The sequence below is a fragment of the Nelusetta ayraudi genome, unplaced genomic scaffold (genome assembly GCF_046127955.1).
Source record: "Nelusetta ayraudi isolate G7.1 ecotype Tasmania unplaced genomic scaffold, CSIRO-AGI_Nayr_v1 ptg000002l, whole genome shotgun sequence".
Lineage (NCBI taxonomy): Eukaryota > Metazoa > Chordata > Actinopteri > Tetraodontiformes > Monacanthidae > Nelusetta > Nelusetta ayraudi.
In genome coordinates, this window is record NW_027466052.1 from 25,001 (window position 1) to 49,489 (window position 24,489).

General features: G+C 45.8%; 1 protein-coding gene across 3 annotated transcripts in view; it reads right to left on the minus strand.

Moving 5' to 3' along the window:
• The window catches only part of znf536 (zinc finger protein 536), a 103,189-nt gene that overhangs the window by 17,571 nt on the left and 61,129 nt on the right, over positions 1 to 24,489 (minus strand). The window lies entirely within an intron of this gene.

Consider the following 24,489-nt stretch of genomic DNA (forward strand, 5'->3'; position numbering starts at 1 on the left):
CCGCTGACCCTGTCAGGCGGCAGAAACAAGAGACCAAAAGAATAAACCGAAAATTGCAGGAAAAACACGGAGGAAAAAAAAAAAGGGGGAATTAAAAATAAAGTAAACGCGAGTTGTTTACCAGCATTCTGCTCGGGAGATGAAAACAGCGGCAGAATGTGTTACATATAAGGCGGTGGGGTAAACAGGGGCACCAGATGTTCTTTGATGTTAATAATGGCATTTATTATTAATATTAATTAGATCGCATTCAGCAATACATTTGGGCCATTTCCAAGTCAATTAAGCAAAATGGCATTCGGGAGATGTTGAAACGACATTTTTAAGGCAGGTGCTCGGCAGTCCCTTATTAAAACATTTTCACAGCTCCTCCAAAAAAAAAACCCAACCCATTTCTGGGCCCGTTTTATTTGTTGTTTTTTTGTTTTGTTTTTTTCCTCCCCTCCTTTTTGTTGACTCGTTCTGCAGTCTTTTCTCTCTCTCTCTCTCTCTCTCTCTCTCTCTCTCTCTCTCTCTCTGCCGTCGCTGCTATTCACAGTTGCGGACCGTATCTCCAAAAACACATATTGAGGTTGGGTTTTTAGATGGAGCGTGCATTATCTAATTAAAATATACAGTATGCGCCCATTCTGGCCCGGCGCGCACATGTTGTGGCCACACCGCGGCAAATATGTCAAAGCAGACTGAAGGGATGGAGGGGCGGCAGGGCGTTAATCCAGATACCAAATTATGATTAGGGCCATCAGTGTAATAAAAAAGAGAGAGAGAAAAAAAAAAAAGCCCCAGCGGATTGCTTTGTTTTAACATTTTCAGACGGCCGTTTGTTGTTTTCCGCATCAAAATCAATGGGTTCCGTTTTTCCAGTTGCCGCACGCTAAAAACCCGAAATCATCGGCGTGGACGGCTGTGCCAGCGCGTCCTTGCACCAGGACACCAGGTTCCCAGTGCCGTCGCTACCAGCAGCTACCAGTCCTACCAAATCTAATTAGGCAACACAAGCCAGAGGCCTCGCACCGGGGGGGTGTCTTGTCTATATAATCTAAATAATCCCTGGCTATATGTGGGAGGATAAAAAAAACACAGCCTTTCTAAAGCTCCATTCAGTTTAAAGTAGACCTCTGAAAAGCACCACCACACCTCTCGGGCCCTGTATGTGTGTGTGTGTGTGTGTGTGTGTGTGTGTGTGTGTGTGTGTGTTTACATGCGTGCGCCTGCCTGCTCGTAGCCCTGCTTTTGGCAGCGTGCACACACACACACACACACACACACACACACACACACACATGCCCCCACCCCCCCCCACCCCTTCCAAAGCCTGGTGGAGGCAGCAGCCTTACAATGGTACATTAACAATCTGTGCGTTCATTTATCAGTGTGTGTGATTTGGACTCTCCGTTCATGGCGCGCTGCACTTTTCATGGCTGAAAATTAATGAACAAGCCTCCCCTCGCAACAAACATGCACCTGTGCTGCAGAGATGCTAATCACAAACATTTATATTTATTAGCGAGCGCCGGCACTAAAAGTGGAGATGCAAGGGGAGGGGAGCAGAAGAAGAGGGGAGGGAGGGAGGGAGGGAGGAAACAGGAGGAGGTGGAGAAATAGTTCCGCGCCTCAACCTGTTAATGAAAGGGTAGCGCTGGCTGCTGTGCCCATCATGTTGAGGCTGTTTCTTTGATAAAAGGGTATTAAGGTGCATCTGACGGCCTCCAAAAAGTGGCGTTCATGTTGTGGGTTATTACAGCTTTTATCTTCATTTTTTGAAACGCTTGAACGCTACCCAACATATTTATGTGATTTCAGTTCAGCCAAGGAAGAAGAAGCTACACTCCTCATTTCATGTATTATTTCATTTAACCTGAGCCATAATTGTTGGATTGTTCCCTGAGCAGGAGATACAAAGGCAGTCGCAAGTTAAGCAGCTAAAACCAGCAATATGCACGAGACCCGGCATTTAACGCCTGCTCTTAACTCCACTTTCTTCTGTCTCCAACGATTCAGCCCTCCACCTCCATCCATCCCACCGCATCCCTCCTTCCCCCCCGCCCTTCCCGGCTGACAGAAGGTGGCTCTCTCCCTCAGTAAAGGCTATGCCTCTGCCCAGCTAGGGGAAGAGGAATGGTGCCATAAGTTTTTCCCTGGCACCGGCCCACCTTTGTTCCCCCCACATCTTCGAGTCTGTGTCAGGCTTCAAAGAGCATTGGAGGGTGGAGGGAGGAGGTGTGTGTGGGGGGGGGCGGGGAGAGAAAATAAATACATAAAAAACACATCATGCACACTTATGCGCACATATACAAAAGTCTGGGGGCAGTGATGTCGCACTAACTTTATCATTCTAGCAGGGTGATCATAGCACCGTTGAGGGGACTCTGGATAATGCTTGAGGGTGTTTTAGTGTGTGAGCATGTGTGCGTGTGTGCGTGCACGAGAGGGAGAGAGGGAGAGAGAACCAGTGAGTGTGTGTGTGTGTGTGTGTGTGTGTTGTCCACCACTGCCTGCCTGTATACATGCATGAGAGCACAGAAGTCAGATGGGAACAGAGGTGGGTGTCTTTTAGGATGGGGAGAGCAATTACTAATGTGTTTGTGCATTTGTGTGCGCACGCACTTGCCAATTTCTGTGGGCGCGCGCACGTGTGCGCCAGTGTGTGCGCGCGCGCACGCGCGCAAGCGCTGCTATAATAATCAGGCTGTATATTCATCATGCCCCTTCTCGGTCTGCGTTGGCAGGAAGTGGTGTGGTTACCATTAGTGAAGGATGACTAGGTCCCTGTGTCTCTCGCAGGGAGAACGCCGGGTTTCTACAGAGAGGCAGGAGGGTTGAAATGTGGTAAAGACACCAGAAGTGGGGACCAGTGGGGGGAAGATAGCGCTGGGTGGCAGGAAATGTGCGAGAAAGTAAGACGATAGATAAAGCGATCTGGAAGGAAACAGGAGCAAGTGACTGCTGGGACGGGGACTGGAGAAGCCAAACACACTCAAAGCAAATGAGACAAAGGAAGAATGTGTGACAAAAAAAAAAATAATAATAATAATAAAAATAAAAGAATGAAAAGGAAAAGCAGAACGGCAAAGATCAGACCCGCATCCGCACCTCCTGCACCGCGCTCGCTCTGCCCTTTTGGATGAGAGCCACCCTGTTGCACTGCCCCTTTAACGCTAAGTAATGCCACCATTGATTTCCTATTCATTCTCTTGCATACTCAATCAACAGCGTGCACAATAGGCCAATCATCAAACTCGTCTACAGTACCAGCACTTCCATCCCGCCCTCGCTCCACCTGGCACTGGTCGCGGTCCATACTGTACCGTGGCATCGACGCGGCGCACACCGCAGCCATTAGTGGCGTTATTCTCCATCAATGAAAATGAATCAATTAAGCCTCATTAAGAGTGCATATTAAGCTGGAGTAATTATCGGGCGGGGAATGTACAGTGATCAATAGCTCCGAAGCATAAATGTGCACTTTAAGACATATATTACCGCAAGGGGCGATGAACACTTTTAACAAGGCCACTAAGGAGGAGGAGGGGGGATGGGGGGTGCAGCGGGGTGCAGCGGGTAAATCTGCTTGACGCCACGCGTGCATGCGTGCGCGTGTGTGTGTGTGTGTGTGCGTGAAACTCCCATCGTTTCTGCCATGGCTCGGTCTGGCAGTAAATCCATAGACCAAGGACACATCCCGTTTTTCTCCTCTATGAACTTGTCCAGTGTCTTGGAAAATGAAATAAAAAGATTTATACTATGGCTGCAAACATCCCGCCAGCGTACGTGCGTGCGTGTGCGTGCGCGTGCGCGTGCGCGTGACCCCAAGAGATACCGCCGCACTTTAAGACTATCAAAAGAAAAGGAGGGGGGAAAAAAAGGCCCTTAATTTGGCGGCGGGATGTTCAGTGCGAGAGGCCTCGGCCCTTCGGCCACCCTTTGCCGCGCAATCACACGCATGCATTCACACGCGGAAAAGCGACACGCACTCGCGCCGTCTCATGCAAAATGCCTTTTAAAGAGCACGCTCTGTCCCAGTCGCATAATTTTAATTTGTTATGAAGGTCATTGACAGCAAGTAATAATCACCATTGGGGATCTTACAATTTGCCATTTCAGAGCATTGAGGCACTGATGACTCAACTATTAATAGACCGGCGCTCCCCCCTGCCTCAACCGCCCTCCTCCCATCCTCTTAAATGACAAAAAAACTATTCCAGTATTTTTTTTTTTTTTGAACCTCTCATATACCCCCACACACATTTACTAAAAAAAAAAGCCCATACGTCTTTATCCCATTTATTCTTTTTTTTTTTTTTTTTTTTTTTTTCACAAGGAGGGATACATAAAATTTGGAAGCAAATTAATGGGAACCCTGAGAGGAACCCACCCAGGGGGTATCTCCAGGAAAGAAAATTTCAATGTAAAAAAAAAGTAAAGAAGGGAGCAGCTTTACTTTCCTCTTGGCCTCATACTTGAGGCTTTAACGCAGCTCTCTTCCGGCAGAGAATGGCTGGACATTCGGCATTAAGTTAATGAGTCGTAAAGCGTCGCCTTTTTAGAAAAACACACACACACACACACACACGCGCGCGCACACACATAGAAACACAATGACAAGTTTTATTATAGGCCAACTCATTTATTCTCTGCCTTAGTATCACCCGAGCCATTCACACATATGTGTCTGGCATTTGTCGCCAAACAAATAAGTCAGGGCTTAAGCTATTTTTATCAAGCACCAGAGCGTTTGTTCTTTTTAAGTGATCGTCAGTGTTTGGGGCAAATAGAATGGGAGCTGGAATCCTTTATCTTTCAGAGGCTCAACAACTCAAGACTAATTACAAATTAATCTGAATCTGGATATCTGCAATGAGAGAGCCCTAATAAGAACTTGTGGTGTGCTAAGAACTATCTGTTATATATTTATAGTGGAGCTCAATGCATGGAGAGGAGGAGAGAGGGAGAGACGGGCCTGAGATGGAAGCAGCCAAAACCCAAATAAGAGAGTAGCACATAATTGCCTGCTTTCTATATCTAAGCAGCCACATCAAGGCTGAGGATTGTGGATATTAATAATTGATCATTAGGCTGATAGGGCAGAGCCTGCTCAAGTATTTAGCGGTGGAAGTTTGATGGCCATTTTAGGCCTCTCCTCTGGGGCTCAAACACTTTTGCCGCACTTTCAGAGAAGGTCACGCAGCCTCACCGTTAGAAAATGAGAAAACAGTCGCTCTAAACATAGTGCGGTCCAATCCATACATGTTTGACGGTACATTGTGTGTGTGTGTATGCATGTGTGTGTGTTTTCCTCAGGATTTTATTTTTATTTTTGGTGACGTTCACTGGAACAGTTGAGAATTGTTGTGCAGTGTTGTTTTCATTGACAACCATGTGTGATATTTCTTCCCAATGTATCAACATACAGTAGATCAAGATAGGTGCATGCTGTGGTGTTGGGGGAGACATGACTCCAACCTTGACTCCAAATGAATCACAATCATAAACTAATCATTGTTTGAGGTTTTTGGTTAAAATTGTTATTTAGATGCATTTTATGTATATATTAAAGGCATAAGATAGTACAATCCCAATGAAGTAGACACAGGGGCCTCGACTGTTGAGTTAGCCGACGGAACTATTGGTGGAATAAGGACAAAGGTAGGTAAAGATCAGGGAGCCTCACATCATTTGCATGACGCCAAAGACTCACACTGTGTCATTGTGGTTGCCAAGTGCTTTGGTGCTGGCTGGATTCCCACGTTAAGCTTTTTCTGGCTCATTTAACTTTGAGAAAAATCAATGATAAATGTTAGGTTTCAAAGAAAAAGAAAAAAAAAAGTGCCTTTTGTCCAGAGTGATTATTTTGAAGATGTCCAGCAGGCCGACCTTCATAACCGAGCAGGACATTTCTCCATTTCTCTTAGTGCTACTTCAAAGCGCTAAAATAACAGGGGGGAGATGATAGCGACAAATAAAAAAAACTTGACGTACAAGTTCACAGGGCTACTACTGTTTCCTCTGCTTTTACAATGCTACCTTTAGAATTTCCCTATTACTTTTTTAAGGCCAGTATTAACATTTGGGGAGACACCGTGGTCAAGCAGAAGGTGCAGGCCGCGGTGTGTCATTTTAACACTCGAACGCCCTGCAGTTAAAGACATGGAGAATGTTAGCACTTAATCAGAAATAACTTGGAACGCTCTGCAAATGTGGCTGGAGACTGTGATGTGTGCTAGTTAACTTCCTGCTGGGGAAATGGCCTTTGATTTGCCGTCTAGTAGCCGGGGTATGTCGTTCTCTATTACTCACACTGTCTCTACAGCTAGTCTACTCTGTTCTCTCCCCCTCTCGTGGTCCCATGGTGGGGAACCTCTGGGCACCTTGACTGTCGTTTAACTGCTTGTGGCACGAGGCTGCTGAGGAAATGGGTCATTAAATCCAACGAGCTGGGGCAAGCTCCCCCAGTGCCCCAGATCTGTTTCCAATCAGATAGCCTTCTTTTACAGGCGAGACAGAGAGAAGCCAAGCACAGCAGCCCAAAGCAGACATTAGTGTCACTGCAGCCAGACACCACTAATAGCAGAAGCTAACAAGGGGTGGGAGATTTATTTATTTATGTATTGTCATCCCAAAAGCATTCCGGCAGTAATATCATTGCCGTCCCTCAGAGGATTCCGTGGAAAATTTGCGCTGCACCTGGTCTCTAAAAGTACTCGCACCCCATCATGAATCATTTACACACATTAAATGTGGCCCAATACATATATAGGCTACACGTTCTCATATTCAGAGGTGGATCTCCACAAAGTCTACGCTGAAAGTATTGTTCTGGGAAACAAAATTAAAGTAAAAAGTTTGAAAATATTTGAACACTTTTAACATTAAGGCAGAAACATCAAGCAATTCTTGTGCTTTAAAAAAGTTTTCCAGTTGGATCTGTCTCTCTCTTCCTAGGATTGTGACCAATCTCATATATACTGGGGTGGGGGCAGGAAGTTAAATGCTTGAAATGGAAGCGTGAGCCTGGGAGGGGGCGTCTGGGATTTGTCCTTTAGGCAGATGCTAACCTGCGATAGAGCACGTGCCCCATGCAACCCCTCCTCCCCCTCATTCAAACTAATCTCCCTTTCTTCCGTTGGCTCCTCCGTCATTGCAAAATGCAAGCCCGGTGATATGAAGAAGAGAGAAAGGGAAAAAAAAAAAAAAAAAAAAAAAGACACACACTTGTTGCCGGGACTTTATCTCTACATTATTCTTGCCGCTCCTTCCGTTCATTTCAGAGAATAAGATAAATGAACGACGTACATTTCGTGCACCTGTCCTCTCCTCCCCACCTTCCTCTTCCCCTTACGATAAGGGATTTCATTAACGTGAGAATGCTTGGGCTGAAAGAAACATAATTGCTTCAGTGTTGTTGTCCTCTCTGCCGCCGACGCCCTAATTTCCTCCTCGCCTTACTCTTGACTGTTAAGTGATCATTATATCAACACAGGGGATGGGCCAAGGGTAAAATATTGACAAACTGCGGTCATGTTCATGAAAAAAAAACGCAAAGGAGGAGACGCGTGTCTGTGTGTGTGTGTGTGTGTGTGTGTGTGTGTGTGTGTGTGGCGGCGATGAAATATTAAAATTAAAAAGGGAATAGAAAAGCAAAAAAACAAAAAAAACAAAGGGGGAGGAGATGAGGATTGCAGAGAAGGCAGGGGGAAAAGAGGAGAGGCGGTAATAGAGTGACAGCCAGGACGTGGAGTGATATGATCAATTGGGAAAGATCACAGTCTGGTCATAATTTAAACACCGGGTCCAATCTTTCACCCGGCCCCTCCCCCCGATCCCTGATGGATAACTGTATGTAAAAGATACATAATTTTTTGACTTGCCATTTGCACAGCATTGCACCTGAAAGCCAGCCGGCATAATAGACAGTTTAAAATGTCAGGGAACTAAGTAAGTAAGAGAGACGGGTCGACCGGCGGAATCTTAATTAGAGGGGCTCCGTCTAATGGCAACAGCTTTCTAGGGCTGGCTGGTGATGGGGGGAGCGGATCCACACACACACACACACACACACACACACACACACACACACACACACAAACACAGACACACACACACACACACACACACACACACACATATATATATATATATATATATATATATGTATATATATATATATATATATATATATATGTCAGATTTCAGAGGGACGGTGTACCAGCAGAAAAAAAAACAAAAAATCGGAAACAACAAAATTCCCAAACACAAAATCGTCACTCCAGCTAACAATGACCACACTAAATTTTCATCGTCACCGCAAAGTAGCAAGAAAAAAAAAAAAGATCCCCACCTAATCTAACTTAATTTTAAATGCCTACTGCTGACCAGTCAGCGACCAAAATCTATCTAGCAGTGGCGCGGCTTCACAAGAATGTTCGGCGGTAGTCTGGAAATGCATGTATAGGATTTACCTATCTATCCCCGAGCAGACCTGGCTGTTGAGCCCGAGCCAGCGCCACATGATTGTGTTAATTAATCTGCCATTGTGAGCATGGGGAACAGCTGCACGGGCTCTCGCGGCTGCGTTGTCAAAGCAAAACAATGCAATGTTAAGCTTCCCCACTGAATCTTCCATTACAAAGGCGCCCTAACAACAGGGCTAAATTCATAAATCCACAGATCAATTTTTACCAACACTAATGTCTGACCTTTAAAGCGAAAAAAATTGATTTTTTTCGAACATGCTTCATTTGGGCTTGAAATATGGTCAGATATGTGATACCTAGGATTCGAGCCAAATTTACACCTACCCCTCCCTCCAGTCTGGAAAGCAAACACTCTGTGGAGAGATAGTGATGCAGAGAAAAAAAAAAAAAAAAGGGAAGGAAGGAAGGATGGACAGAGGAAGAAAATGAGCAATGCACGCACGGAGGACGGAAACGAGGGAGAGAGGGAGAGGGAGGCAGGCAGAGGCAAACAGATGAGTGCTAGGAGTCACCAGCTGGGCGCTGGTATTTTAAAACAAAATGTCTAACGCGATTAGCAGGGATCCATCGATCGGTGTTATGTGCCGTTAATTTAAACTGGGGAGAGAGGAAGTGGGAGGGAGCGGGGGGGGGGGGAGAGAATCGCATGAGGTGAAATGAGTTTTTGCTTCTTCACATGTGAAACTGTAAAGGAACAAAGCTATTGATGAACACAATATATTTCCGCCTGCGATTCAGGTTTTGGGGAGGGGGGGGGGGGGGTTTAACGTTCTGAAATTTTTAAATGGATGGACTCATTTGCATGTATTTTAATCCCTGAGCATTTTTCTTTGACTGTGGAAAGCATTAAACTGAATTGATTGGTTAATACACGGCAGACAGTCACATTGGGTTCTCGCTTGGGTTAAAAACTAAATCATCGCATTATGACAATAAGACAAAAATCTCACGTTCATTTATGAAACAACATTGACCAGGGGAATACATAAATAAAATTGGGTAAACTGCGCTGCCACCACAAATTATGTCTGCAATAACAGACTTCACAAATAAACGGTTTAGCACCTCTAATCGAGTTCACAAAATGTTTCACGAGACAACCATTTCACTGCATTCATTACAGCTTCATTGAATTACAATTCTATTGCTCGCAGAAATCACAGCGTTTGTCTTTAACGTGGCAACCAAATTTGTCTTTGTTTCCGCGGCTTTGCAGTTTCCTGGGAGAGGAGGCAAATGGCGTGCCCCTATCACACACACAGTGAATGGCATGGCCTTGGTGCACACTTGGCACCTCCAAAGAGATGGTGATGCACTCCGAGAGAAAAAAAATAAAAAAATCATCAAGATGGCTGGCTCCTTCCCCACTTTGCAGCCAAGCCCTTCTGTCTTGCAGAAAGCCCTCCAACAGCCCACTGAGCACGCAAGACATTTGGGAGAGAAGTCACGCGCACGCGCATGCGACATATCCCATTTGGGTCTCTGACTTTGCGTAAGGAGAGAGTTGGTTCTGGCCGGTGGCGTTTCTCAGGTTTGAGAAACAGGGAGAGGTTTGGAAAAAAAAAAGAAGAAAGAAAAAACCCTAAATGGACACCATCTAAATGGCAGATGAAGGAGGCAAGACATTCCCTTCTCCCTGTGACAGTGTCTCTCAATCTGCACCCTGTTTTAGCCTGCCAAGCACCAAGTCAAATGGTGACACTGAATATGGCAGTGAATTCCCAATGAGCTGCTTCCTTGCCATCTTCTTGGAAGACTGTACAAATGTTCTTTTTTTACAACAGTACCCCCCCTCTCCCCTCTACCACCACCACCCCCTAATCAAAACTCTTGGGCACACAGTTTATAAAAACCAGTCTGAAAGATTGTAGACTTCCCAGTAAGCCTGCTCAACATTTTCCAGCGCGCACGGACGCACGTAGCGTTTTGAAAGCTTGCAGATGGGAGCGGGCGACACGGCGCTAACGCACGTCACAAAAGTGCCACGCTGCACCTACAGCATCTCACCTGTCCAACACGGCGGATTTCACAGAGCCATCAGATGTTGCGTTTGCCGCAACACTGAGCAACGGCGGCAACAGTGTCCGATCGGGAGACGTGCGCAGCCTGAGGTTCAGCGCGCGTACACTTGACAACTCGACGGGACACGCGCAAAAAACGGGAGTTTTGCAAAGTCTGCCGAAGGTTTACGATGTTCTCGCTGTCTTCCCTCTCGCGGCTTTTGTTGGTATGTACTGCTAAAATGTTACACGGGGTGTATCGAATTGGAGGAAAGGCTCCTCTTCCCCCTCCTGCGCTGTGCTGTCGGCTCCCTGATTGTTGGAGTATAAAAATAATCGTCATGGAAATAGATCTCATTGACAACGTGCCACGTTCACACTGTGAGCAGCTTGTGCCTTGTGAACATAATCCAGGAACGTCCTCCAAAAACTTTTCTCCACAAACTTCCAATCCCTCATCCTCTTTTTGCCCTTCTCTCCAGAAGATGAAGACGGAGGGATGCCAGGGAAGACAAAATCCCCACTTGTCAAGTACCAGCAAAACAGGTAGACATGTAAAGTGGGAGGGGTGGCGGTGGGGGGGGGGCAGGCTCAGGAATCAAAATCGGGGGACGGGGGGACAAACATGACTGAGGTGCTGAGGAGGATGAAGGATTGACCGAAACATCCATCTCCTGAAAATCCAGCCCTCATCTCTGTGTCTAATAGGAAAAGACCTGATTCTGGTCCTGGGAGTACTGTGCAGTCATGATTACACCCCACCTGAAAGGCATGCCAGGAGAGGTGGCATTTGGCAGATCTTGCTCCCCATGAGGGTGGCTTGTGGCTTAGCCCCCGACTTAGCTCCATGTCTTAAGACGGTGGATGGGACAAATAAGAGGACCACTGGGGAGGAAGGTTAGCGTCTGTCTGAAAGCCCAGGATAAACCTGGGTTGTCAGGAGGGAGGACACACCGCTCACATCTGGATGGCGGCCCAGGGGTTAAAGAGAAAGAAAAAAAAAACACAACAACAGAAACAAACTGACAACAAAACAACAAAACCTTCAAATGTGCTGCTGCCCCAAAGTCTCCAGGAGCTCTCAGGGAACCTTTGCGACTAGGACGCTAGTTTTATGCTTCATAAGCCAAAACCAACAGGAGGGAAGAGGCATTCGCTCAGTGAAACAACGCTAAAACACCTACAAAAACCATATGCTCTGTGTGTGGGTCATTGGGCGAAGTTAACTTCAGGGCAGAGCGGAGGAAAAAACAAAAAATCGGGGGCTTGATGGGACATGTGGAGACGGTTCATTAGAAGAGCTGTAAATGAAAGTGAGGAAGGCATCTCATCAAGCACATGTTCAACACTTGGTTCATAAGGGAGCCATACCTGGGGCTGTCGCATTTCCGAAGGTGTTACTCTAATAAGACAACAGTCGCTTTTATTTACAGCGAGCGCAAGATGACGCGCAACATGCATTAACACATCTTCTGTTGCGCCTTTGGTGAAGAAAACACCTTTGTTATTTTGTAAACAAAACATCTAACTAACAGCCTGTTGTTGTTGTTTTGGTTTTTTTTTGCAAACTAAAGATACATTCGAACAACATATGCTCTTGAAGGGGGACAAAAAAAAAAAAGCACAATAGGTGTAAACCGTCTAAATTGCAATTGCGCTGCATCTTGGAAAACAAACACTTTGCTTTGTTACCAAGACAACTGAGATAATGTGATTCCTGCGGCATTGTCGGGGCCGCTACTCGCAGCATTATGTGTGACAAGCTTAAGAGTAGATCTCGCGGCGCGAATGCACAGATTCGGGATTCCAGCCTATTGCGGATTGAAGATAGTCCGGCAAACCATATTTGCATGCGTAACCTTGCCAATGAGTTAAGCTCAGCGGGCTAACATAGCCTCGATTCTTGCAAAACCCTGATTTGAAGTCGGCACCAATGCATAAGACTCTATAATGCTTGCTGTGATTTGACAGTCGGCGTTACACTTACTTCCCATGCTAATGCTTCGCCCGGTCCGGACAAGAAGGAAAAAAAAAAAAACGGGCTGTTTTATTCTGAACAAGGATTTAAATGCGATCAGCCCCGACATTTGTTTTTTTTTTTTTTTTTTTTTTTTTTTTTCAATAAATCTATCTGGGTAAAACAGCAAACTCATAATGGAACCCATAGTCCATATCCTCCTCTTTCCTTTTTCTCTCTTTCCCTTCCATGGTGACAAAATGAATTCAGCTCTGAACCTAATTAATCCACAAAGGTTTCATGTCTTAATCCCCAAAGTCAAGGGGGTTATTGTCCTCACAAATGAGGTCAGTGTTCCTCCCAGTGGAAATAAGGGGAAGAGGGAGCAAAACACACAGTTAAGGGAGAGACCATGGATACTCGCGGAGTGGCTTTTCTTTTCTAACCCAGCTCTCCTGGCGAACAAAGGTGTGATACGGTGGCAAGAGGCCTCGCGGGCTGGGACTAGAGTTGTCTGCTATCGGTACATGAGTACAAGCCTCGCCACCATAACGAAAAAAAAAAAAAAAAGTCTGTTAATATGCAACGATGAATGAAGAGGGGGGAAACACAAAGTCGAAGCAATTAAACGAGCGGCAGTCAGACAGCAGTGTAACAGGCGAAAATAAAAAGCCTGCCAATCTCCAGCCCACGGACCTTTGAACCAGGTGAATGAGGAAGCAGGTTCTGGTCCACGTTGTCACAAAAGGCAAGTCACAGCTTAACTCCGAGGCGAGGAGGCATCATCCAAGTGTGACGAGATGATAGCCATGATACAGCCCTCCGTCTGGTGGGATGACAAGGGGGGATGTGACACACATGGCAACACCATGCTGCACGAAGCACACTCGCCACCAGCGGCCCACACAGGGTCTTTATGGAGGACCGACCCTGGGAATTCCACTGAGCCCACCAAATGCTCATCCGCCAGCCGTACACCATGGTTGCACTGCGGGCCCGGAGTCAGAGCCACTGAGCGGCAGGCAGAGAAATCACGGGTGACTTACAGAACGGTCCACATCTACAACCGTCGTGGCCATCTTAATCTTTCCAGAGATCTTTTGAGTCATCCAATCAGGGCTTGGCGCAAGCCTTGGGGGGGCCGTAGTTGCTGGCCAATGAGAACTTGGTTATACAGCAGGTCAGCCAATATGTTGAGGGAAAGGTCAGCCAAGATGGATGCTCACTAGACGACTAAATTCCAAGATGACGCAATCAACAGCTTGCTGAAATCTGTTGCAGTCAAAAGTCCGGCCACTGTATGAAGCCGGCGTGGTGAATGGGCGCCGGCCCGAGAATGGAGACCAACTCGGAAAATTTCTAATGGTCCGCGGTGCATTGTTTGAGGAGGACAAGGCCTTGCATTTTTTTTTTTTAAAAACAACGTGCTTTAATCTCTGGAGTTTGACCTTTGACCCATATGTTTAGCAACAATGTCCCTTTTTGGACGTTGTCTTCTTTATGTGATCGTTTCTCCTAAAGCAACAGTGGAGAATTGTGAGACATAAGAAAAAATAATTCAATTTTTAGACCATTTTTTGTATAACCAAATACGGTGTATGCATACATACACCATATGTATGCATACACCGTATTTACGTCTCGTCAGCACAAACAATTGATAGGTGACATATGTCAATGTATGCATGCATTGCATACATACACAATTTATACAGAAAATTCTAGAACAAACTTTGAGAACTTGGTTCTCAAATGCATGTCACTCCAGAAGTTGCACGCCTGCTGCACAAACAAAGGAGCCAATACTGTGAAAAACCCACCTTAACTGATCTTTAATGAAGCACCACAAGCAAAATCCAAGCCGTCATCTGCAGCTCTTATGAAGATGTTCATTACTTTTAGATACAGTGTGTCCTGCCTACAAAAGATTTACTGAAGTACTGATGAAAAGACCCCCACTATTTTGCACAAATTGCCTGTTTTCTCGAGTGCTGAGACGTGGCTACACACTATGTCATACATACATCAAAAGCATCAGCAGATAAACCTGCAATGGTTTTGATCACTGGTAATTACAGTCGGTATCTGCACTCCAACAACTCCAAGAAGAGTAAACAAAGTAAGAAGTCGGGGAACAGGGGAGGGAAAGAAAGGAGGGAGGGGGCACAGCACTGCAACAGACATTCTAATTGTCAACTTCTCTGTGACTGCTGGAATTAAAAAAAAAAAAAAAAAAAAAAGTTTGTTTTGTCATCTCCCTACCGCTGAGTTTGAAATATGAGTTTAAACTGACAGAGGGAATTAAAATCTGTAAACGCAACATTCTTTTTTCCCCCATGCCTAATTTGAAAATCAGCTGTCAAAGTTGGTGTTTGTTGATTTTTATCAACTCTGGATTTATTACATTTCACGAATTTGACAATTAAAAATCCCTCAATCATTCCAATAAGCTCCCTATAACCACACAAACCTATGAAGCCATGCGAACAACCCGACGACAGAACGCAAAACTCTCCGGATCCGGCAGACACCAGGTCAGCGCTTTTGATTTAAATTTAAATTTTATAATTAAGATTAAAAGTCAGAGTCAGTTATCAGATCGTACGTAGTGAATCCTCTGCGTTTTGTTTGTTTGTTTGTTTGTTTGTCTTACACACGGCTTCTTTTATTTGTTTCGCAGACAGGATCACTCAAGTGCGCAGCAGAGTTAGTTGCCCTTTCCCAGGACTGAGAGCTAAATGTTTGCTGCCAGATCTAAGAAGCTCACTGCTGGAATTCTCACAAATGAATAACAACTCTAGCATGGACACCCATCCCTTACAATCTCCAGCAAAAAACAACAACAAAAAAAAAAAAGGCTAACTGAGCTGTTTTCTTTTCTCCTTCTCTTACGACTGCCCTTTTCTCTCTCCCGGTCTCTGCGCTGCTTCCTGCATGCCTCCCCTTCATCTCAGAGGATATATAGAGGAGAAAAAGATTTAAAAGGAGTGACGGAGGGGGAAAAAAAAAAACTCAATTGTTTATTGATTTTATAATAGGCTTAGTGCAAGAGAAATAAAGTGTGGGGCTGAAGGGGCGGTGTGGTCAACCAGAGGCGATGGCGTGACAAACACGCGGCTTATGCTCAGGTAACAGCGGCTTGAGTCCAAATACCAGGATATTGGCTTGAGCCCTTTCTTTCCCTTCCGCCCCCGCCCCCACCCAACCGACCAAAAGCCCGTTCATGGCATTGTTATCCTGCTTTTAAACCAGTGTAGACATAATCGCTGCTGTCGCAAACAGGGCACGGCCTGTGGGCTTTAAGTGTGCGTGCTTGTGGGAGGTAAAGGGGTAAGAGGGGGAGGCCTACTTCAAGACGAACAAGAAGGTGGCGAGAATGTGTTGCCGCATAGGCCGAGACAATCAGAGTTAAACGGGAAAAAATAAATATATATATATATGTCTAAACTACAATGACTCAGTGACGTTGAATTTCAAGTTTGGGTGAAGGTGTCGGGGGGGGAGGAACCCGATTTTACATACTAATAAGTTGTTTATAAAAACTTAAAAAAAAACAAAAACCTTACAATCATGGAGCCAGAGTTGTTTAAACAGAAGAAGAAGAAGAAGAAGAAGAAGAAGAAGAAGAAGAAGAAGAAGAAGAAGAAGCGGCACGTGCTCTGCGCTGTGTGTTTGTGTCGGCCTGCGAATGCATGGGTGTGTGTAGGGTCTGATATATGGATGATAACACTAATTAGCTCATTTTGTTTGGGGCACAACACTCATTAAAAACCCAGTGGGGCCATTAAAGTTACTGTCCCTCCAAACCATTGCTGCCGCCATATCCATCTAGGCTGCTATCTCCCTGGTTTTAATGGCCTCTGCTTCAGGTTGTTGGGTTGAGCAAAGATTTGTGGGGCTGGGATAACTGCCCCTCCCCCGCTCTTACCCCAACTGCCCCCGTCCGCACCTCTTGATTCTGTTTGAAATTTCTCTCCCCACTTCCACTCCTCTCGTCGCCGCCGCCGCCGCTACTTCCTCCGCATCCCTCTCCGCCGTCCGTCGCCTCCGTCTATCTTGTTCTCCCACACATACCAATTACTACATCCACAACCTTCACTGCGGGCTACATGCTCCATCCATACACTAATAGCTGTTTGCTGAACCGGGGAGGGATTTGCGCTCTTCAGTCCCAACGAGGAGAAGAGAAGGTGGCGGTGTTGGTAGTGGGAGGGGTGGGTGGGTTTTATGGTGTGTGAGGGGAGGGGGGAGGGGTTCCCAAGCTTTGCACAGCGACGTAATGTAATACAGACACACGTCCCCGCGATTCGGAGTGGCTTGTTGTGCAATAAGGCACCCGTCGCTCCGCAGCCGGAGAGACTGGAGGCAGCGGCCTGCCGGGATTAGACGAGCAGGTGGAGCATCCTGCTAACAGACACACCACAAAGCCACACTGGAGCCCGGGCTCTCTGGGGCTAGCTGCGCTACCGCTAACTGCTGCCGCGCAGCCGAAGGATGTATTAAAGTCATGTTCGAGTGTCATGAAGCGTCGAGATTAATATGCTTTAGGGAAACTGTTGTTATGCATTACTAACATGTTTTGTTTTTTTTTTTTCTGACTGGAGGTCGTCACTCGTTCTCAGATTAGCGATACATAACAAAATAAGATAGTAAATTATATATTGCATTGCCCGCGCAATCAAGGTGCGTGGATCACAAGCTTGAATCAACTTGTAGTTACATTGACATTATAACCAGAGATGTCTGCAAAACCGGGGGGGAGGGCGGGGGGGAGTGCTGCTTGGACAATGATGCTAAATGGAAATTGAGTTATTTCACAGTAGCAGCAGTGCTATTAATGATTCAGAGACCCCTGCTAGAGTATTGACAGGGAGGGCATTTATGTGTGAGCGGGTTAGAAACATTGTTGGCAGGGTGGATGATTTTTTTTTTTTTCTTCAATTTTGTTTTTCTACGTTTTATGCCGAAAAAATGTAGATGAGTTATTGAAAAAAACAAACAAACAAACAAACAAAAAAAAAGACAAGTAATGCAAGACCGTAGATGATGCACTCGTGATCGGTGCGATTGGACATCAACCACTGCAGCACCTGCTATGTTGCACACAGTCTATCTCGCGGCCCAAAAAACATCAAGTCAATGCTCAACTCATCAGTCAATGCGTCCGGTCAGATTCCTTATGCCGCCTTTTCGCCCGCTGCTGAAAGGCGAGACTCTGGAAATACACTCGGTCTCAGGTCTGGATATTAAGAGTGTTGATTAGATATATGAGTTTGCCATTTGCCCACAGAGCGTGGAGTGTCTCCGACAGAACTGGGGACCATATGGCTGGTGAGAGATTTCCCCCCTCTCTTCCTCTTTGCGCAGCCTGACAGCTGGATGGCTGCTAACTGGGGACGAGGAAGCTTGGCAGCTGCAGCTGAGAGCAACGCTTTGATGCCGCTCACCCTTTTTCACTTCTCTTTCTCTCTCTTGCTGTCTTCCTCCTCCTCCTCCTCCTTCTCCTCCCATTCCTCTCTCACTTTCTCTCCAGCAAACACACACACACACACACACACACACACACACACACACACACACACACACTAGCTCCCCCAAAACAGACAACTACTCAGGCAAACTAGCAAGAGGTTGGACAAGCTAAGGTTAAGCGATCGGCCTCATTTGGACACCCTTTGGAAAGGCAGACGCGCACTTCCTGCCTCGTGTGATTGCATGCCACCATTCTAAAGTCTGTGGTGGAAAACTTACCAAACAGAGGGATGGAATAAGAAAATGCTGCACACTCTTTCTTGGATCGTATTTCTTGTTTTTTTTTTTTGTGTGTGTGACTGCTGATGCTAACACACACACACACACACACACACACACACACACACACACACACACTGCAACGGGGCTTTGTAATCTGCAATCAGCTACTTTCAGAACAAACAATGATTTTTTTTTTTTTTGTGATAAAGATCAGACACGTCCGCTCCTGCCTTCCCCCTTTTCACTCACCTGCACCACCTCGGTGCCACTTGCTCCCCCTCCCCCTCCTCACTGTACACTCCGGGGCTAAACACCACACTCTCTCCCTTTCCAACTTCTTTTTTTTTTTCTCCCCCCTTCCCTCCGGCGGGCCCCTCCAGCCCCTCCCTCTTGTTAAGGGCCCCTTGTCGCCGCCGCGGCCGCTGCCTGATCTCGACCAGTGGCGAGCCGGTGAAGTGTTGTACGAGGAGACGGAGGCAGAGGGAGGGAAGGAGGCGAGGAGAGGAGAGTTTGGCTGGAGTCAGTAGGAGAGCAGCTGGGCACGGCTAACAGGGAATGATAATGACCTCAGAAATCTGCTGTTCGCTCCACAACAATAGGGTGCTCAGTCGCCTGGAAAATTGTGTTCATCAGCTAGCTCTGCTCGCTTACTAATTGACATTGCCAAATATTTTAAGAACAATTGGAATGTGGCAGGGTGGGGGGGGGGAGGGAGAGGGAGGGAGGGGGGGGGGGGTGGGAATAAAAGCTCAGAGATCTTAATCCCTTGATTTAATCCCTCCCTCATTTTTTCACCCCTTTCGCTTTCCACTCTCCCCTTCCTCCCCACGACTCCCCCTTCAACCCCCCCCCCCCCACCACCACCCCGTGTCTCTTTTGTGATGAGGAGATAACTACAACTAGGGGTCCTAGTAGCAGTGGTGGTGGTGGTGGTGGGGCCATTTTCATGTCGCTCTCAAGCTCCAACGTCATGTTTCTTTTTTTTTTTTAATGGGTGAGGATGCAGATGTATTGGGGGGGGGGGGGTTATGACAGAAAAGGTGCAACACGGCTGCCCCTCCAATGTATTCTCTTGCTTTTTCACACATGGGAGGGAGGAGCCCCAAGTTAACTCATTCAAAAAGAGAACCCTCCATCCCATCCTATCCCACCCCATCCTATCCCATCCTATCCCGCCCCATCCCACCCCATCCTATCCCCTGGTTGAAGACCACGCGGCTCCGTCGCTGCTGCCCCCGCGCGCCTATTTGCATTCTCTGACCGAGAGCCCTGCCTCATTTCGCAGGAATCCCACACTGACGGAGTCAGACAGCTGTCACCAGACAGAGAGGAAGAACTTGGCGTTCGCCCCTCGCCCGGCTTTGCGCCCCTCGCGCCCCCCTGCCCTCCACCCACCGGCATAAACTACCACCGGCGCTGACCAGTTTTACCCGAAGGAGGGACAGGATTTCTTTGTCTCTGTGCACTTTTTACACGGGCATGACTCTGTCGCTCAGCTGCGTCTCTATGTCTCCTTCTTGTTTTTGTTTGCTCTCTGTCACCTCGCTCCCCCTTTTGAGCCCCGACAAAGTTTGGCGTCGCGCGGCGCTTCCTGAGGGGGGAGCGGCGGAGGAGGAGGAGGAGGAGGAGGAGGAGGAGGAAGCACGTTTGCGAGTCACCTTCCCCTTGTCTCTCCCCCGCTCGGTTTCAGCAGTGACACCGGAGAAGATAGCCTGTTGATGTATTAAGAATATTAATATGCAAACAGTCTACCTGACAGAGTAAGGCAGCCTTCTGTTATGGAAAGATAAATATTATGTTTTAATTATAAAAACATAAAAAGGAACGGGTGGGAGACGGGGACGGGGCGGGGGAGGGGTGCGCGGTGCGAGCGTGCACGTGTGTGGCGCTCGTTGCAGGGGAAGGGCGCGCGCTGTGTTTCGGCAAAGATTCGGAGTTGAAAAGAGTGGATGGCATAATGCGATGCTGTTTACCCAGGAATGTGATGCCCTGTCATCCCTCTGCTCCTCTCACTCAACTCAGCCTCTGCCTTCTGGATTGCCTCTGTCTTTTTTTTTTTTTCATCCCCTCTTCTTTCCTCTCTCAACAGTCCATTTTTTTTCCCCTATTCCTTTTTTTTCCCCCCCTTCCTCCTCCCGCCCTGGCTTCATAACCAAGCGGGGAATCCTAACGCGATCATTAAGACATAAAACAGGCTGATAAATGTTTCATAAGGACAAGGCTAGCCACTGATAGCCACCCAGGAATACTGAGGAGCAAACCGAGGCTCGCAGTCCTCCCCTTGATCAAACACACTCGTCGGAATAAAATTGGAATTTTAAAATATCTAAAAAGCCCCAGCTAATTCCCACCATGGGTAATATTTACAAATTGAGTCTGAGAGACTGGCTACGAGAGAGGGAGCGAGCGAGAGACGAAGGGAGGGATCAAATGAACTGTGCGCGAAATAAGAAAAAAAAGGAGAACAGAGAAATAAATTGGCCTTTTATATTGTGCGAGCGTGTACAAAAATACTAAGTCTGCATTTATCCGAGACGTGTCAATCAGCGTGGCACACTGACAATTAGTGTGTTTGAATAGAAGTTTTATCATTTACCAGACACCAGAGCCCTGACCTACTGTACAAAAAAAATACAGCCCGGGGAATGAATGTGCCTGTAACACAATGACGGTCTATTTAAGTTTGGTGACACACAAAAAACACAGATATGACAGGCCAGACTCCTTCGAATGAGTGGGGGGCAGAAAGCTCAGGTTTTGTTATGGCGGAGTTCTCTGATTATAGAGGGCAGAAGAATAGTGTGACGAGGGGAGCGGCAGACAAACGGATGTCAGTTACAAAGACAAAGTAATTTATGCAGAGGGAAGGAACAGAGGAGAAAAAAAAGAGACATAATTCATTATTTTTTCATGCACTTAGTTTCACACCCATATATTATGCCCTAATTTCATTGTGTTGCTGCGTGAAGAGGTGTAGGAGTAACGCTTAAAACTGAAGGAGGGGTTTGTTGCTTATTCCAGAGATTAAGACAACTGTGTGATCGATGGTGCCGATGAAAAGTTGGTTTTGCTCTCTTAAGAATTGGAGCATTCTCACTGTGTTAATGCATAATGAGGATAAATCCAGGAATCAGGTATCTGATGGAAACACTTGGCATGGCATCACTTGAAAGAATCTCCTCTAGGTTGCAACTTGAGGTGGTTTTGGTTCATGTCTTTCTCCAATTCTGAAGTCTTACGTTGTAACCCGGAGGTCCTACAAACCAAACTGGCCGTCCTATATGGCTTTGTTTAGTTAGGGATAATATAATAGAGTTGCCATTTGTTTAATTAAGTATGTGAAAGTTCAGGGTGTGAACGTCTCAAGAAATAGAACTGAATCTCAATGGAAATGTGTTTAGAGTGCGTTCCTATACACCATCGTATTCATATTCATATTCATATTCACATAAGCCTACATCTTGTGACAGCTTTGCTTTTTTTTTCTTGTTAATGACATAGTAATTATACTGTAACAGTTTGTCCGCATGTGTAATTACGGCCCCATTGTACTGCGGCAATTAGATGGATATCCATGCTTTATAACCTAAGGCATCAAGTTGGCAAATCCAATTTCACTTTGTATAGACGGCGCATTTTGTCTGCTTGTTTGAGCCGTGGTAAAGAGCAGGGATATGCGAGCTAATCCTTGCCATGTTAAAATGTTGTTCTTCCTATAAAAAAAAAAAAAAAAAAAAAATGAAGGCACGAGGGATTCTCTAGAGAAGAAAAGAGAGCCAGAGGGAGTGTGCGGAGTCTTTTACAAGACTGAGCCAAGAGGTGGGAGTGAGGTTTTTACGCATATTGGGAAGGTTGTGAAGGTACATGTAAGCGGGACTCCTGCTGCTCGAGGCCCTTTATGCGTGCAGCAAAAGCCTTTATAAAAAAAATAAAAAAAAAACTCATTCAGCTACAATCTGGCAGCAGAATGGGGAGGCTATATCAGCAAAAGAAAGGACAAAAAAAAGGATTTTCAATGGTGGGTTTACTGGCATGCACTTGGTATAAGCAGTACAGCGCCAGGCAGCATCAAATGTCGGAGTTTGTGTCCACCTGTTGAGAAACAAAGTTTCGGAAGACAGAGACCTTTTAACAGGAGGCCCGATCACAGCCAGGGAGTCCAAAGAGCCGGCAGCTCAAGGGTAGATGAACAAATAAACAAAACGCGGTGATGGACACGAATGTAATTACCTCTTTGTTATATGTGGAAAAAAAGAACTTTATACCCAAGGTTAGCGGCGCGGCTAAATTGTAAAGATGAAGCAAATCTGAAAGAAGCCTTTTGTTTGGCTGCTCTTGTCTCTCCCCTCTCCTTTGTTCATTCATTGATTTTAAATCACTGACATAGCAAAGACAAAAGCGCAAAAGCTGACCTTCTTTCACAGCTGAGATGTTATTTTTGATTACTGTAATTCAAGTTTAACTCAAAATTGCTTTGTGTAGGTGGCAGGAGCAGAGGCTTGCAACGCACGCAGACGCTCAAATGCTTGGGGGCAATCACGTTTGTACTCCCCAGTTTTAAAAAGAAAAGAAAAGAAAAGACAAAAAGGAACAACCCTGTGATATGAAAATACAGATAATTGTAGTGGCCACATCCTGTTTATAACAAGAGAGTGGTATTAACACACACTGAGACGTCGCAAACCTTACACACACTGACACACACACACACACACACACACACACACACACACACATACAGACACTTGCATGCACAACAAACATGCAGGGGAGAGGCATGACACCTTTCTCCACAGATTGAGACAATTTTTTCTCACACATCAAAGATTCTAATTTGAGAGTCCCTGAGCACCAAATGTGAATCACATTGTGTAAGCTGTGAAGAAAGGCAAGTTTCGCTTCTTCTGGTTAAAACAGGAAGCGGCAGAGCCAGCATGTTTACCATGTTGTTCTTTGACTAAGCTGTTTATCTCTCTCATCATGTTGTTGGTTAAACTGTATCTCCATCTGTCATAAACCCCAAACTTTACACTATACAGAAGCGTATTTTCTAACACAAATTTATTTCTTTGTACCTAGAAAAACCTTTAACATTTCCCATATTTCAGCTTTTTTTTTTTTTTTTTCTTGTGAATTCTGACAATGACACTGGGGGGACAGGCTTATCACGTGGCAGTGTTAAGACTGTGGATGCACGGAGCAGTTGAGCCTCGGATTTTTGACTGAGAACAGCAGAGGTCGAGATTAAAATACTAAAATTGTAAAACAAAAAAAAAAAGAAAGCAAACATAAAAAACTGTATCTTGAGGCAGTTAGACAAAGGCAGCAGGAAGGACAAATCTAAGGCCTTTGACAAGCAGCAGGCCATTATGAAGCACAGTTGCCGCTGTGTTGTTTTTGTACTTAATCACACTATCCTTCTCCGCAGATGGTGCCTGGGGTGGCTGAGATTTAACCACTCCAACTAAATCACATCCGTGTGTGAACTTTGTTGGTATTCGGTGTCAAATGCTATTGGTTTTTATGTGACAATTCTGATTTTCAACCTCCACCCTCACCCCCCCGCCTGTGCTTTTTTTTTTTTTTTGTATATGAAACACTGGATGCTAATACGATGCTTCTGAAAGTGTTGAAACGGCACAAGCTAAACCCATCAGATGCTCAAGAGAGGGGAGAGAGAGAGTGAGAGAGAGGGAGAGAGAGAGAGGCGGGGGGGTAGAGAGAAACTTCCAGCATTAAAATTCAGAAGATAATTACATCGACTACACCCCCACCCTGTTGAGAAAGTGTTATGTTTAATAGTCTCTATAAAGAAAATAGGTTTTTATCTCACTCTCATTTTCATTAATTCCTAATTGGGGTGGGGGTTGTCTGTTATTATTTCTTAGATTAAAATAAACATAGCCTGTCCCATGTTCAAACCCATCACACTACACGGGCATGATAAGGACTTCATGCCTCTGTGAATAAATAAACAATTCCGTCTCCACTGGTGGAATTAAGTTGCTTACAGCCTTAAGCTAAGCCACTTTGATTTATATTTCTATTTATTTATATATTTTCTTCTCCCAAAGACTTAAAAGCACATCCCTGCTTGTGCAAATGAAGTTTGCCATTTTTTTCTGACCTGCTTTATATGTATATCTTTAATTAGTGTCTTGTTTAGCTTAAACCGACTGATTATCGCATCGTCGTGACCTAATTACAGGGCTCGCTTCTTAACGGCAGCGCGGTGCCCTGAGGAGCAAGCCAAAGTTACCTTTAAAAACTTGTAATCATTAGCAACGAGCCTCCCTTAATCCCT